This window comes from Syngnathus floridae, unplaced genomic scaffold (genome assembly GCF_059516105.1).
Source record: "Syngnathus floridae isolate MCC-2025c unplaced genomic scaffold, RoL_Sflo_1.0 HiC_scaffold_51, whole genome shotgun sequence".
Classification (NCBI taxonomy): domain Eukaryota; kingdom Metazoa; phylum Chordata; class Actinopteri; order Syngnathiformes; family Syngnathidae; genus Syngnathus; species Syngnathus floridae.
The window spans coordinates 42,965-58,810 of NW_028284080.1; the positions used below are offsets into that span (position 1 = coordinate 42,965).

The 15,846-nt window shown below is 45.1% G+C and overlaps 1 long non-coding RNA gene across 1 annotated transcript; it reads left to right on the forward strand.

Annotated features, from left to right (window-relative positions):
• Positions 1 to 6,353: 6,353 nt before the first annotated feature.
• LOC148378369 (uncharacterized) lies at positions 6,354 to 8,451 on the forward strand. The gene is made up of 3 exons (XR_015855951.1): positions 6,354 to 6,519; positions 6,643 to 6,720; positions 8,285 to 8,451. It is a non-coding gene; the product is annotated as an uncharacterized LOC148378369 (long non-coding RNA).
• Positions 8,452 to 15,846: the final 7,395 nt, after the last annotated feature.

Sequence of the window (15,846 nt, forward strand, 5' to 3'; positions counted from 1 at the left end):
GAACAAAGCGTGAGGTCCTGCAAGGTGAGTCTGTTTGTTTGCGGCTGCTTGGTGTTGCGCAAGATGAAATGGCCTTTTTCTCGCTATCGTTCCTCTCGTCGATTCATCGTGAGGTGTCGCTTCAGTTTGTTCAGAGAGATGTTTGCTTCCGCGCCCGCAGGTCATCGAAACATTTTACGGCTACGACGAAGACGTGTTGGTGGACTCGGACGGATCGTCCTTGTCTTTTCACACCGACAGAACCCCCGACACGGAACCCGAAGAGGTAGCCCGCCATTTCTGCCAGCGTATTGGCACCAAACATTCCTCTTCAGCCTGGAATCGGACTCGTCTTTGCGTCGCGGGTGCTTTGTCGCCGGTCTGACTGATTCTGGTACTAGTGCTGTGTTGCATTGGTGTGTGCATGAAGAGGCGGAGCTTCGCTACCGCCAGCTGACGCAAGAATATCAAGCGCTGCAACGAGCCTACGCTCTGCTAGCCCAGACCAGCGAAAGGGGACTACGACGCCGAGAAGGAGATCAAGGTGGCGCCCCTTCCCGCAACCCCCGGCCGGGTCGCAGCCTCCCCGTTCTCACCCAGCCTCGGGTGTTCTCTGGTCTGAAAGGAGGAGGAGGAGCCTCCCTCCTCCTCCTTTCAGACCAGAGAAAAGCTGATGGTAGAAATGGGTCACTATCAAAGCAGAGTAGCAGATCTGGAGTCAGCGCTGAAGCAACAAGGACAGGTAAGCTCATCAATGAGCACACCTTTTTCTCAGACAAAATAGCTACATTCTTCAGTCACTCATCCGTCTGGCATTACTGGACCAACCCCCCCCCCCCCCCCCCCCCCCGAACGTGGCTGGGAAAATGCGGAGAAAAGCAAATGTCATTTTCCAGTCAACCAAAGAATTTGTGGATGAAAATGACACAACATTCCAAAGCTGTCCACGCGTTTGTCTCTTCTAGAATGTCAAGTGGGTGGAGGAGAAGCAGCTGCTGCGTCAGAGCAATCAGCAGTTGGCCGAAAAGGTGACGGAAAGAAAGGCGCTGGGCGGAGTCGCTTGGCGTCACACCTGTCGGGAAGCCCCGCAGATGAGGTCTGACTGTCTTTTCAGGTCAGGCGGATGGAGGCGGAAGAAGCGCGTCTGAAAGAGCACATCCAGGATATCCGAGACCAAAACGAACTGCTTGAGTTCCGCATCCTGGAGCTGGAGGTGGGAAGACTCGCACAAGCGTGTTGAGGCCAGAGATGTGACGGACGGACGGACGGACGGACGGACGGACGCATGCCTCTGCCTTTCAGGAGAGGGAGTGGCGCTCCCCCGTCTTGAAGTTTCTGCAAGTCCGTTTCCCAGACGGCCTCAGCCCTTTGCAGATCTACTGCGAGGCCGAGGGCGTGAGCGTACGTAAGGCGTCCCTCGCAACCCTAACCTTAACCCGAGGTCCCAGAACACCTTACATTGCTCCTTGCGCCTTTCCCCCGGACATCGTCATCAGTGATCTGATGAAGAAGCTGGACATCCTGGGCTATAACGCCGTAAGTGTATGTCGAACTCCTTATGTTCGCACTCCACGAGACTCGGCGGCTCAAATGTGACTTTTGGAAGGCTTTGCGCTGAAAGAAGCTTGTTGACGCTGTGCCTTTGGGCTCTTGCAGAATCTCACCAACGAGGAGCAGGTGGTCGTGATTCACGCCAGGACCCTTCTCACCCTAGCCGAGAAGGTAACGCGCACGTCCACGCACGCTCTCGCATTCTGCTTATGTGACAGCCGCCTTTCCTCAGTGGTTAGAATACATCAAAGTGACCAAGTCAGCACTTCAACAGAAGATGTTGGACATTGAAAGTGAGAAGGTAGACAGACACGCGACATCAGCCAAGGGGAACTCCGGCAATGTGCCCCAACAATTCTGACCTTGAGCTGTGCTAGGATATGTTCTGCAAGCAGAAGGGCTACCTGGATGAAGAGTTGGACTTCAGGAAGTGTTCCATGGACCAGGCTCATAAGGTAAGCCGCCCTCAAATCTCCCGCCGGACCACTGATGGACGAGGATTGCGGCCCAGAGGATCCTGGAGCTGGAGGCCATGTTGTACGAGGCGCTACCGCAGCGGGACTGCCCCGCCACGGACGGCGAAAAAGCCAGCCACGCTGGCGTGAATGACGTGCTGACGGCGGATCAGAGAGGAGAGCTTAGGAGCGCCGTGGACCAATGGAAGCGAGCCCTGATGTGCGAGTTGAGGGAGCGCGACGCTTGCATCCTCCAAGAGAGAATGGATCTGCTGCACAGCGCGCAACAGGTAAGGGCCCAAAGCCAGCCCGGCACTTACTTGCACGCTTACTGGCTTTTGAATGCCACTTTCCATTTGTCCGTCCTAGAGGAACAAAGAGCTGAAAGAATTCATCGAAGCTCAGAAGAGACAAATCAAACAATTGGAGGAGAAGTTTCTGTTTCTCTTTCTATTCTTCTCCTTGGCCTTCATTCTGTGGCCCTAACACCAGCTGGTGAGTGAGCTCCAGCGGCACCGCACTCGACACCTCCGATACACTGCCAGCCGGTCTCAGACGTTGGCAGACGCTCCGATGCCAACGTATACCCCCCGCCACGGTGACAGAGGCACCGCGTCACACCGGCGCTCATCCAATCAGAAGGCAGGAAAAGCAAATTCACATGCAGGGCACTTTTGAACCAGAAGAGAGCGCCACAAAAAACGGTTGTTGCCCCAAACGCGCACTAAAAAGGGTCAGAATAACAAGAGTCCCACTGGCCAGCCGGGGCCACCCGTCCAGCTGTTTCTTCAGGGGGGAAAAAAATTGGAGTCACCGGTGAGTACATTTTGCATTTAGCTCTGCTTTTCTGCTTCTGTCTTCAAGTGTGTGGCATCCTGCGATCAAAGAGTCAGCCAACCCCAAAGCGGTTGACCTCAACGTCCCACCACCATGCCTACCAGAGCAGGTGACGTGATGCTTTGGACATCCTTCCGTCTCAGATGCCCAAAAGTACTCTTTGCCACATCTGCGGCAATACGGTGTCTTTTCAAAGGTGCAAATAAATCCAGCGTGGGCGGAACACGCACGTCTTCGGTTTTTCCCGCTTTGTTTGTGTGACAGCTGTTGTGAAAATTTTATACAAATAAAGTTGTATAGTACAGGTTTGGCCAAGCCGCAACTCCCGAACCGCATGCGGCTCTTTTATGTTCATATCAACATTTGTGTGTGTGTGTGTGTGTGTGTGTGTGTGGGGGGGGGGGGGGGGGGTTGTGCGTGTTGGCTTCACTTGAGTTCAATTTGGTATTTTGGTCAAAAGCGCATGTGGTGAAATTCCACAAAGTAGGATGGGCAAACACATTTCTTTAAACTATGAGTGTCAATTGGGCTCTCGAAATGGCAGGGAAAAGATGCACAGCAAAACGAAAATACGTAGATGAACACAGGACGTTTTAATCAGAGTGGGAAAGTTTCTATTTTTTGTTGAACGTGATGGCAAACCATTCTGCCTGATATGTCAGACCTCAGCGCATTTCAAAGATTCAAATCTTCAGCGCCATGCACTTCAGCTCACTCCATGCTAACATTGATCAGGCGTCGAACCCGCATCATCATGCTTAAGAGGTGGCCATGCTAACCAGTGCGCCATTATGTCAACGCATAATAACTAAGTCTACTGGTCAAAACAGCGGTTACTATATGACGTCGCTACGTCGTGGTCACGTGACGCAGACAAGACGTCAATGGACGTGGGCAGAGTTAACTTGTTTAAAAGGGAGTAGGCAGAAGAAATATTTAATTTATTTAAATCTATTTTGAGTGCACACCATTATGCCAATGCATAACAACTGTAAATCTACTAAACAAAACAGCGGTTGCTATATGACATCTGCCACGTCGTGGTCACGTGACATACGTGACGTCGATGGGCGTAACTTTCGCCGGAATTCAAATCCGCGGGGAGAGTTAACTTGTTTAAAAGAGAGTGGGCAGAAGAATTATTTAATTTATTTAAATCTATTTGGTGTGTGCGCCATTATGTCAATGCATAACAACTGTAAGTCTACTAAACAAAACAGCGGTTGCTATTTGACGTCTGCCACGTCGTGGTCACGTGACGCGGACGTGACGTCGACGCCTACTTTACATCCCACCGATCACAGGACCCCTCGGCTGCATAACCGTGCCCCCTTCCCAACCAATCGGATTTGCTATACGCGAAAATGACGCCAATGGAAAGAGCTTCCGCCCAAATTTAAATCCGTGGGCGTGGCTCGCAGCAGGAAGTAGGAAAATGGCGGCGATGTTGACAAAGACACAGCGGATGGTAACATACGACTAACAAGAGAAATATTTTTATTTTCTGCTTGCAACTGGACCGTCCAGAGCGTACACGGTAAGTACAACTCATCGTTTTTAAAAAGAAGTACTTTTGTTGCCCTGAAAAGCGAGTGAGCGTGGCGTTTGTGGGGGACGTCGAATTTCGACGATTCTTTCTGGTCAACGGTTGTAAATGATTGTGTTGATTAAAAAAGAAAACTTGATGTAACTCTACTTTTAACTGCCGTTTCAGATAGATTTGGAATTGCATCACATCCAATTTTGCCTAGAGCGTACACGGTAAGTAACACTCGTTGTGTTTAAGGAGATTTACGTTTGTAATAGCAGAAGTGTAGCCGCGTTGCGTTGTACGTGTGAATGTTGGTCCGGGCGAAATGTTAATGTTTAATTTCATTCCTTTAGGTTCCACGGTGTTTGTTGGCTGCAAGTTTTCCACTGCAAGAAGAGGCTCATATCATTGACCAGGAGCGAGCTACAATGGTGAGTAGCCATAACATTTATGTTAAACACTTCCTATTTCATGTCTAACAGTACTTGATTTAACAAATAACCATAAATAAATACAGTGTGGGCACTGAAGTTAACATATGTGATTATACTGCCTAATCTGTCACCGAGTAGATTGTTGCAAAGTAATATAAGATCCAAAGTTGTAATTCAGAATAGTTTTCAAAAGAAGGCCATTAGAATTATATACAAGTCTGATTACCCTGAACAAGCTATTAATTAAATCACAAATTCTTCAATTCAAAGATTTGGTAGATTATCAGACAAATAATGTCTAACAGTAATTGATTTAACACATCACGATAAGTAGATTGAGTGTGGGCACTCTCAAGTTAACATATGTGATTATACTGCCTAATCTGTTACAGAGTATGTTGTTGCCAAGTAATGTAGAATAGATCCAAAGTAGTAATCCAGAATAGTTTTGAAGAGGCCATTAGAATGATAAACAAATCTGATTACCTTGAACATAATAACAAGCTAAGTGTTTAATATGTCCTATGAAGTCAAAATTGGGCACCATCATGTGGTGAAATTTGGAATTGCATCACATCCAATTTTGCCTGGGAACAAACAGATTACATAAATCTTAGTTTTGAATAAGCCACTCCTTCTCAAACAAGTAAACTCTGCCCATTTTGCGCAGTAGATGTTCTGTTAATATCTAGTATTTATACAAAGTCATAATTTAAATTGCTTTCAACCTTCATTCATCGGTTCAACCAACATTACTCGCTCTTATTACCAACTTGTATTGATTTAACTAAGCGTTTAATACTTCCTATCAGGTCTCAAATCGAGATTTGGCAAAATACAATTTCAGCAAATCCAATTTTGCCAGGGAACAAAAATAGATTAAATAAACTAAATAAGTCCTCTTCCCATTAAATAAATCAGAAAAGTCTGTCTTGTAACCAGTCCTCTTCAAACAAGTAAAGTCTGCCCATTTTGTGCCGTAGATTTTGTGTCTATGCCTAGTATTTAAACAAAATCATAATTTAAACGACTTCTTTCCTTCATTCACTTTGGAAATTTGGAATTGCAGCAAATCGAATTTTGGCAGGGAACAAAAATAGATCAATTAAACTAAATAAGTCTTCTTCCCATTAAATAAATTAAAAAAGTCTGTCTTGTAACCAGTCCTTTTCAAACAAGTAAAGTCTGCCCATTTTGTGCCGTCGATTTTGTGTTAATGCCTAGTATTTATACAAAATCATAATTTAAAGGACTTCATTCCTTCATTCACTTTGGAAATTTGGAATTGCAGCACATCAAATTTTGCCTGGGAAGAAAAGTAGATTAAATAAATTTAATAAGTCTTACTACTTCCCATTAAATAAATTAAATACGTCTTACTTGTTCCCACTCCTTTTCAAAACAGTAGTTTAAAACGAGGGCCCTTCACTCAATCTTTAACCTCAACCCCGCACGTTGTGTTGTATCTGTGAATGTTGGTTGTGGCCAAATGATAGTTTTCTTTCATTCGTTTAGGTTCCAAGAAAACTTGATGTAACTCTACTTTTAACTGCCGTTTCAGATAAGCGGGTATTACGTCGCAGTCAAATGCCGCGGATATGACGTAATTGCCCGAACCTCCGCCAAAATTCAAATCTGTTGGCGCGATGGCCGTGAGCCACTGAGCAGCGACGATTATCAACAGAAATATCTTTATTTTCTGCTTGCAACTGGACCGTCTAGAGCGTACACGGTAAGTAACACTCATTGTGTTTAAGGAGATTTACGTTTGTAATAGCAGAAGTGTAGCCGCGTTGCGTTGTACGTGTGAAAATTGGTCGAGGCGAAATGTTAATGTTTAATTTCATTCCTTTAGGTTCCAAGGTGTTTGTTGGCTGCAAGTTTTCCACTGCAAGAAGAGGCTCGTATCATTGACCAGGAGCGAGCTACAATGGTGAGTAGCCATAACATTTATGTTAAACACTTCCTATTTCATGTCTAACAGTACTTGATTTAACAAATAACCATAAATAAATACAGTGTGGGCACTGAAGTTAACATATGTGATTATACTGCCTAATCTGTCACGGAGTAGATTGTTGCAAAGTAATATAAGATCCAAAGTTGTAATTCAGAATAGTTTTCAAAAGAAGGCCATTAGAATTATATACAAGTCTGATTACCCTGAACAAGCTATTAATTAAATCACAAATTCTTCAATTCAAAGATTTGGTAGATTATCAGACAAATAATGTCTAACAGTAATTGATTTAACACATCACGATAAGTAGATTGAGTGTGGGCACTCTCAAGTTAACATATGTGATTATACTGCCTAATCTGTTACAGAGTATGTTGTTGCCAAGTAATGTAGAATAGATCCAAAGTAGTAATCCAGAATAGTTTTGAAGAGGCCATTAGAATGATAAACAAATCTGATTACCTTGAACATAATAACAAGCTAAGTGTTTAATATGTCCTATGAAGTCAAAATTGGGCACCATCATGTGGTGAAATTTGGAATTGCATCACATCCAATTTTGCCTGGGAACAAACAGATTACATAAATCTTAGTTTTGAATAAGCCACTCCTTCTCAAACAAGTAAACTCTGCCCATTTTGCGCAGTAGATGTTCTGTTAATATCTAGTATTTATACAAAGTCATAATTTAAATTGCTTTCAACCTTCATTCATCGGTTCAACCAACATTACTCGCTCTTATTACCAACTTGTATTGATTTAACTAAGCGTTTAATACTTCCTATCAGGTCTCAAATCGAGATTTGGCAAAATACAATTTCAGCAAATCCAATTTTGCCAGGGAACAAAAATAGATTAAATAAACTAAATAAGTCCTCTTCCCATTAAATAAATCAGAAAAGTCTGTCTTGTAACCAGTCCTCTTCAAACAAGTAAAGTCTGCCCATTTTGTGCCGTAGATTTTGTGTCTATGCCTAGTATTTAAACAAAATCATAATTTAAACGACTTCTTTCCTTCATTCACTTTGGAAATTTGGAATTGCAGCAAATCGAATTTTGGCAGGGAACAAAAATAGATCAATTAAACTAAATAAGTCTTCTTCCCATTAAATAAATTAAAAAAGTCTGTCTTGTAACCAGTCCTTTTCAAACAAGTAAAGTCTGCCCATTTTGTGCCGTCGATTTTGTGTTAATGCCTAGTATTTATACAAAATCATAATTTAAAGGACTTCATTCCTTCATTCACTTTGGAAATTTGGAATTGCAGCACATCAAATTTTGCCTGGGAAGAAAAGTAGATTAAATAAATTTAATAAGTCTTACTACTTCCCATTAAATAAATTAAATACGTCTTACTTGTTCCCACTCCTTTTCAAAACAGTAGTTTAAAACGAGGGCCCTTCACTCAATCTTTAACCCCAACCCCGCACGTTGTGTTGTATCTGTGAATGTTGGTTGTGGCCAAATGATAGTTTTCTTTCATTCGTTTAGGTTCCAAGAAAACTTGATGTAACTCTACTTTTAACTGCCGTTTCAGATAAGCGGGTATTACGTCGCAGTCATGTGCCGTGGATATGACGTAATTGCCCGAACCTCCGCCAAAATTCAAATCTGTTGGCGCGATGGCCGTGAGCCACTGAGCAGCGACGATTATCAACAGAAATATCTTTATTTTCTGCTTGCAACTGGACCGTCTAGAGCGTACACGGTAAGTAACACTCATTGTGTTTAAGGAGATTTACGTTTGTAATAGCAGAAGTGTAGCCGCGTTGCGTTGTACGTGTGAAAATTGGTCGAGGCGAAATGTTAATGTTTAATTTCATTCCTTTAGGTTCCACGGTGTTTGTTGGCTGCAAGTTTTCCACTGCAAGAAGAGGCTCGTATCATTGACCAGGAGCGAGCTACAATGGTGAGTAGCCATAACATTTATGTTAAACACTTCCTATTTCATGTCTAACAGTACTTGATTTAACAAATAACCATAAATAAATACAGTGTGGGCACTGAAGTTAACATATGTGATTATACTGCCTAATCTGTCACGGAGTAGATTGTTGCAAAGTAATATAAGATCCAAAGTTGTAATTCAGAATAGTTTTCAAAAGAAGGCCATTAGAATTATATACAAGTCTGATTACCCTTAACATAACAACAAGCTATTAATTAAATCACAAATTCTTCAATTCAAAGATTTGGTAGATTATCAGACAAATAATGTCTAACAGTAATTGATTTAACACATCACGATAAGTAGATTGAGTGTGGGCACTCTCAAGTTAACAGATATGATTATACTGCCTAATCTGTTACAGAGTATGTTGTTGCCAAGTAATGTAGAATAGATCCAAAGTAGTAATCCAGAATAGTTTTGAAGAGGCCATTAGAATAATAAACAAATCTGATTACCTTGAACATAATAACAAGCTAAGTGTTTAATATGTCCTATGAAGTCAAAATTGGGCACCATCATGTGGTGAAATTTGGAATTGCATCACATCCAATTTTGCCTGGGAACAAACAGATTAAATAAATCTTAGTTTTGAATAAGCCACTCCTTCTCAAACAAGTAAACTCTGCCCATTTCGCGCAGTAGATGTTCTGTTAATATCTAGTATTTATACAAAGTCATAATTTAAATTGCTTTCAACCTTCATTCATCGGTTCAACCAACATTACTCGCTCTTATTACCAACTTGTATTGATTTAACTAAGCGTTTAATACTTCCTATCAGGTCTCAAGGCAAGATTTGGCAAAATACAATTTCAGCAAATCCAATTTTGCCAGGGAACAAAAATAGATTAAATAAACTAAATAAGTCTTCTTCCCATTAAATAAATCAGAAAAGTCTGTCTTGTAACCAGTCCTCTTCAAACAAGTAAAGTCTGCCCATTTTGTGCCGTAGATTTTGTATCTATGCCTAGTATTTAAACAAAATCATAATTTAAACGACTTCTTTCCTTCATTCACTTTGGAAATTTGGAATTGCAGCAAATCGAATTTTGCCAGGGAACAAAAATAGATCAATTAAACTAAATAAGTCTTCTTCCCATTAAATAAATTAAAAAAGTCTGTCTTGTAACCAGTCCTTTTCAAACAAGTAAAGTCTGCCCATTTTGTGCCGTCGATTTTGTGTTAATGCCTAGTATTTATACAAAATCATAATTTAAAGGACTTCATTCCTTCATTCACTTTGGAAATTTGGAATTGCAGCACATCAAATTTTGCCTGGGAAGAAAAGTAGATTAAATAAATTTAATAAGTCTTACTACTTCCCATTAAATAAATTAAATACGTCTTACTTGTTCCCACTCCTTTACAAAAAAGTAGTTTAAAACGAGGTCCCTTCACTCAACCTTTAACCCTATTTATTCACCTTCTAGGCTAAGTGTTAAAGGCTAAGTGTTAAAGGCTAAGTGTTAAAGGCTAAGTGTTAGAGGCTAAGTGCCAGAGGCTAGGCGCCAGAGGCGAGTTTTTGTGGGCTGAAGTTTTAGTGGGGTTAGTGTGAATACAATCCAAAAGAATACAACAGAATACAATACAATAGAATATAATACATAGATTAAATTCAATAGCTCTTACTACTTCCCATTAAATAAATTAAATACGTCTTACTTGTTCCCAATCCTTTTCAAAAAAGTAGTTTAAAACGAGGGCCCTTCACTCAACCTTTAACCTCAACCCCGCACGTCACATTGTGTTGTATCTGTGAATGTTGGTTGTGGCCAAATGATAGTTTTCTTTCATTCGTTTAGGTTCCACGGTGTTTGTTGGCTATGTTTTCCACTGTCAGAAGGATGAAAATACAAAGTACAACGCTTGGACGTGGGCGAAGACGTCACCGGTGAGTCCTTCCTTCCTATTTATTTACCTTCTAGATGCTAGAGGCTAAGTGTTAGAGGCTAAGTGTTAGAGGCTAAGTGTTAAACACAATACGAACAACACAACGATACTGCACTGAACAACACGATACCGCACTGAGAAACACGATACCGCACTGAACAACACGATACCGCACTGAACAACACCATGCCGCACTGAACACCATGCCACACTGAACAACACCATCCCGCACTGAACAACACCATGCCGCACTAAACAACACCATGCCGCACTGAACAACACCATGCCTCACTGAACGACACCATGCCGCACTGAAAGACACCATGCCGCACTGAACGACACCATGCCGCACTGAAAGACACCATCCCGCACTGAACACCATGCCGCACTGAACAACACCATGCCGCACTGAACAACACCATCCCGCACTGAACAACACCATGCCGCACTGAACAACATTATGCCGCACTGAACATTATGCCGCACTGAACAACACCATGCCGCACTGAACAACACCATGCCGCACTGAACAACATTATGCCGCACTGAACAACACCATGCCGCACTGAACAACACCATGCCGCACTGAACAACACCATGCCGCACTGAACAACATTATGCCGCACTGAACAACACCATGCCGCACTGAACAACACCATCCTGCACTGAACAACACCATTCCGCATTGAACACCATGCCGCACTGAACAACACCATCCCGCACTGAACAACACCATCCCGCACTGAACAACACCATGCCGCACTGAACAACATTATGCCGCACTGAACAACATTATGCCGCACTGAACAACACCATGCCGCACTGAACAACACCATGCCGCACTGAACAACACCATGCCGCACTGAACAACATTATAACGCACTGAACAACACTATCCCGCACTGAACAACACCATGCCGCACTAAACAACATTATGCCGCACTGAACAACATTATGCCGAAATGAACAACACCATGCCGCACTGAACAACACCATGCCGCACTGAACAACACCATCCTGCACTGAACAACACCATCCCGCACTGAACAACACCATGCCGCACTGAACAACACCATGCCGCACTGAACAACACCATCCTGCACTGAACAACACCATGCCGCAATGAACAACACCATTCCGCACTGAACAACACCATGCCGCACTGAACAACATTACGCCGCACTGAACAACATTACGCCGCACTGAACAACACCATGCCGCACTGAACAACACCATGCCGCATTGAACAACACCATGCCGCATTGAACAACACCATGCCGCACTGAACAACACCATCCTGCACTGAACAACACCATGCCGCATTGAACAACACCATGCCGCACTGAACAACACCATCCTGCACTGAACAACACCATCCCGCACTGAACAACACCATCCCGCATTGAACAACACCATCCTGCACTGAACAACACCATGCCGCACTGAACAACACCATGCCGCACTGAACAACACCATTCCGCACTGAACAACACCATGCCGCACTGAACAACACCATCCTGCACTGAACAACACCATCCCGCACTGAACAACACCATGCCACATTGAACAACACCATCCTGCACTGAACAACACCATCCTGCACTGAACAACACCATGCCGCACTGAACAACACCATGCCGCACTGAACAACACCATGCCGCACTGAACAACACCATGCCGCACTGAACAACATTATGCCGCACTGAACAACATTATGTCGCACTGAACAACACCATGCCGCACTGAACAACACCATGCCGCACTGAACAACATTATGCCGCACTGAAAAACACCATGCCGCACTGAACAACACCATCCCGCACTGAACAACACCATGCCGCATTGAACAACACCATGCCGCACTGAACAACACCATGCTGCACTGAACAACATTATGCTGCACTGAACAACACGATCCTGCATTGAACAACACCATGCCGCACTGAACAACACCATCCTGCACTGAACAACACCATCCTGCACTGAACAACACCACCCCGCACTGAACAACACGATCCCGCATTGAACAACACCATCCCGCACTGAACAACACCATGCCGCACTGAACAACACCATTCCGCACTGAACAACACCATGCCGCACTGAACAACACCATGCCGCACTGAACAACACCATGCCGCACTGAACAACACCATGCCGCACTGAACAACATTATGCCGCACTGAACAACACCATGCCGCACTGAACAACACCATCCCGCACTGAACAACACCATGCCGCATTGAACAACACCATGCCGCACTGAACAACACCATCCTGCACTGAACAACACCATCCCGCACTAAACAACACCATGCCGCACTGAACAACATTATGGCGCACTGGACAACATTATGCCGCACTGAACAACACCATGCCGCACTGAACAACACCATGCCGCACTGAACAACACCATGCCGCACTGAACAACATTATGCCGCACTGAACAACACCATGCCGCACTGAACAACACCATGCCGCACTGAACAACACGATCCCGCATTGAACAACACCATCCTGCACTGAACAACACCATGCCGCACTGAACAACACCATGCCGCACTGAACAACACCATTCCACACTGAACAACACCATGCCGCACTGAACAACACCATCCTGCACTGAACAACACCATCCCGCACTGAACAACACCATGCCGCATTAAACAACACCATGCCGCACTGAACAACACCATCCTGCACTGAACAACACCATGCCGCACTGAACAACACCATGCCGCACTGAACAACACCATGCCGCACTGAACAACATTATGCCGCACTGAACAACATTATGCCGCACTAAACAACATTATGTCGCACTGAACAACACCATGCCGCACTGAACAACACCATGCTGCACTGAACAACATTATGCCGCACTGAACAACACGATCCCGCATTGAACAACACCATCCCGCAGTGAACAACACCATGCCGCATTGAACAACACCATGCCGCACTGAACAACACCATGCTGCACTGAACAACATTATGCTGCACTGAACAACACGATCCTGCATTGAACAACACCATGCCGCACTGAACAACACCATCCTGCACTGAACAACACCATGCCGCACTGAAAAACACCATGCCGCACTGAACAACATTATGCCGCACTGAAAAACACCATGCCGCACTGAACAACACCATCCCGCACTGAACAACACCATGCCGCATTGAACAACACCATGCCGCACTGAACAACACCATGCTGCACTGAACAACATTATGCTGCACTGAACAACACGATCCTGCATTGAACAACACCATGCCGCACTGAACAACACCATCCTGCACTGAACAACACCATCCTGCACTGAACAACACCACCCCGCACTGAACAACATGATCCCGCATTGAACAACACCATCCCGCACTGAACAACACCATGCCGCACTGAACAACACCATTCCGCACTGAACAACACCATGCCGCACTGAACAACACCATGCCGCACTGAACAACACCATGCCGCACTGAACAACATTATGCCGCACTGAACAACACCATGCCGCACTGAACAACACCATCCCGCACTGAACAACACCATGCCGCATTGAACAACACCATGCCGCACTGAACAACACCATCCTGCACTGAACAACACCATCCCGCACTAAACAACACCATGCCGCACTGAACAACATTATGGCGCACTGGACAACATTATGCCGCACTGAACAACACCATGCCGCACTGAACAACACCATGCCGCACTGAACAACACCATGCCGCACTGAACAACATTATGCCGCACTGAACAACACCATGCCGCACTGAACAACACCATGCCGCACTGAACAACACGATCCCGCATCGAACAACACCATCCTGCACTGAACAACACCATGCCGCACTGAACAACACCATGCCGCACTGAACAACACCATTCCGCACTGAACAACACCATGCCGCACTGAACAACACCATCCTGCACTGAACAACACCATCCCGCACTGAACAACACCATGCCGCATTGAACAACACCATGCCGCACTGAACAACACCATCCTGCACTGAACAACACCATGCCGCACTGAACAACACCATGCCGCACTGAACAACACCATGCCGCACTGAACAACATTATGCCGCACTGAACAACATTATGCCGCACTAAACAACATTATGTCGCACTGAACAACACCATGCCGCACTGAACAACACCATGCTGCACTGAACAACATTATGCCGCACTGAACAACACGATCCCGCATTGAACAACACCATCCCGCAGTGAAAAACACCATGCCGCATTGAACAACACCATGCCGCACTGAACAACACCATGCTGCACTGAACAACATTATGCTGCACTGAACAACACGATCCTGCATTGAACAACACCATGCCGCACTGAACAACACCATCCTGCACTGAACAACACCTTTCCACACTGAACAACACCATGCCGCACTGAACAACATTATGCCGCACTGAACAACACCATGCCGCACTGAACAACACCATGCCGCACTGAACAACACCATGCCGCACTGAACAACACCATGCCGCAATGAACAACACCATCCCGCACTGAACAACACCATGCCGCACTGAACAACACCATGCCGCATTGAACAACACCATGCCGCACTGAACAACACCACCCCGCACTGAACAACACGATCCCGCATTGAACAACACCATCCCGGACTGAACAACACCATGCCGCACTGAACAACACCATTCCGCACTGAACAACACCATGCCGCACTGAACAACACCATGCCGCACTGAACAACACCATGCCGCACTGAACAACACCATGCCGCACTGAACAACATTATGCCGCACTGAACAACACCATGCCGCACTGAACAACACCATCCCGCACTGAACAACACCATGCCGCATTGAACAACACCATGCCGCACTGAACAACACCATCCTGCACTGAACAACACCATCCCGCACTGAACAACACCATGCCGCACTGAACAACATTATGGCGCACTGAACAACATTATGCCGCACTGAACAACACCATGCCGCACTGAACAACACCATGCCGCACTGAACAACACCATGCCGCACTGAACAACATTATGCCGCACTGAACAACATTATGCCGCACTGAACAACACCATGCCGCACTGAACAACACCATGCCGCACTGAACAACACCATGCCGCACTGAACAACACGACGTCGCACTGAACAACACGACGCCGCACAGAACAACACGACGCCGCACAGAATAACACAATACCGCACAGAACAACACAATACCGCACAAACAGTTTTAGATA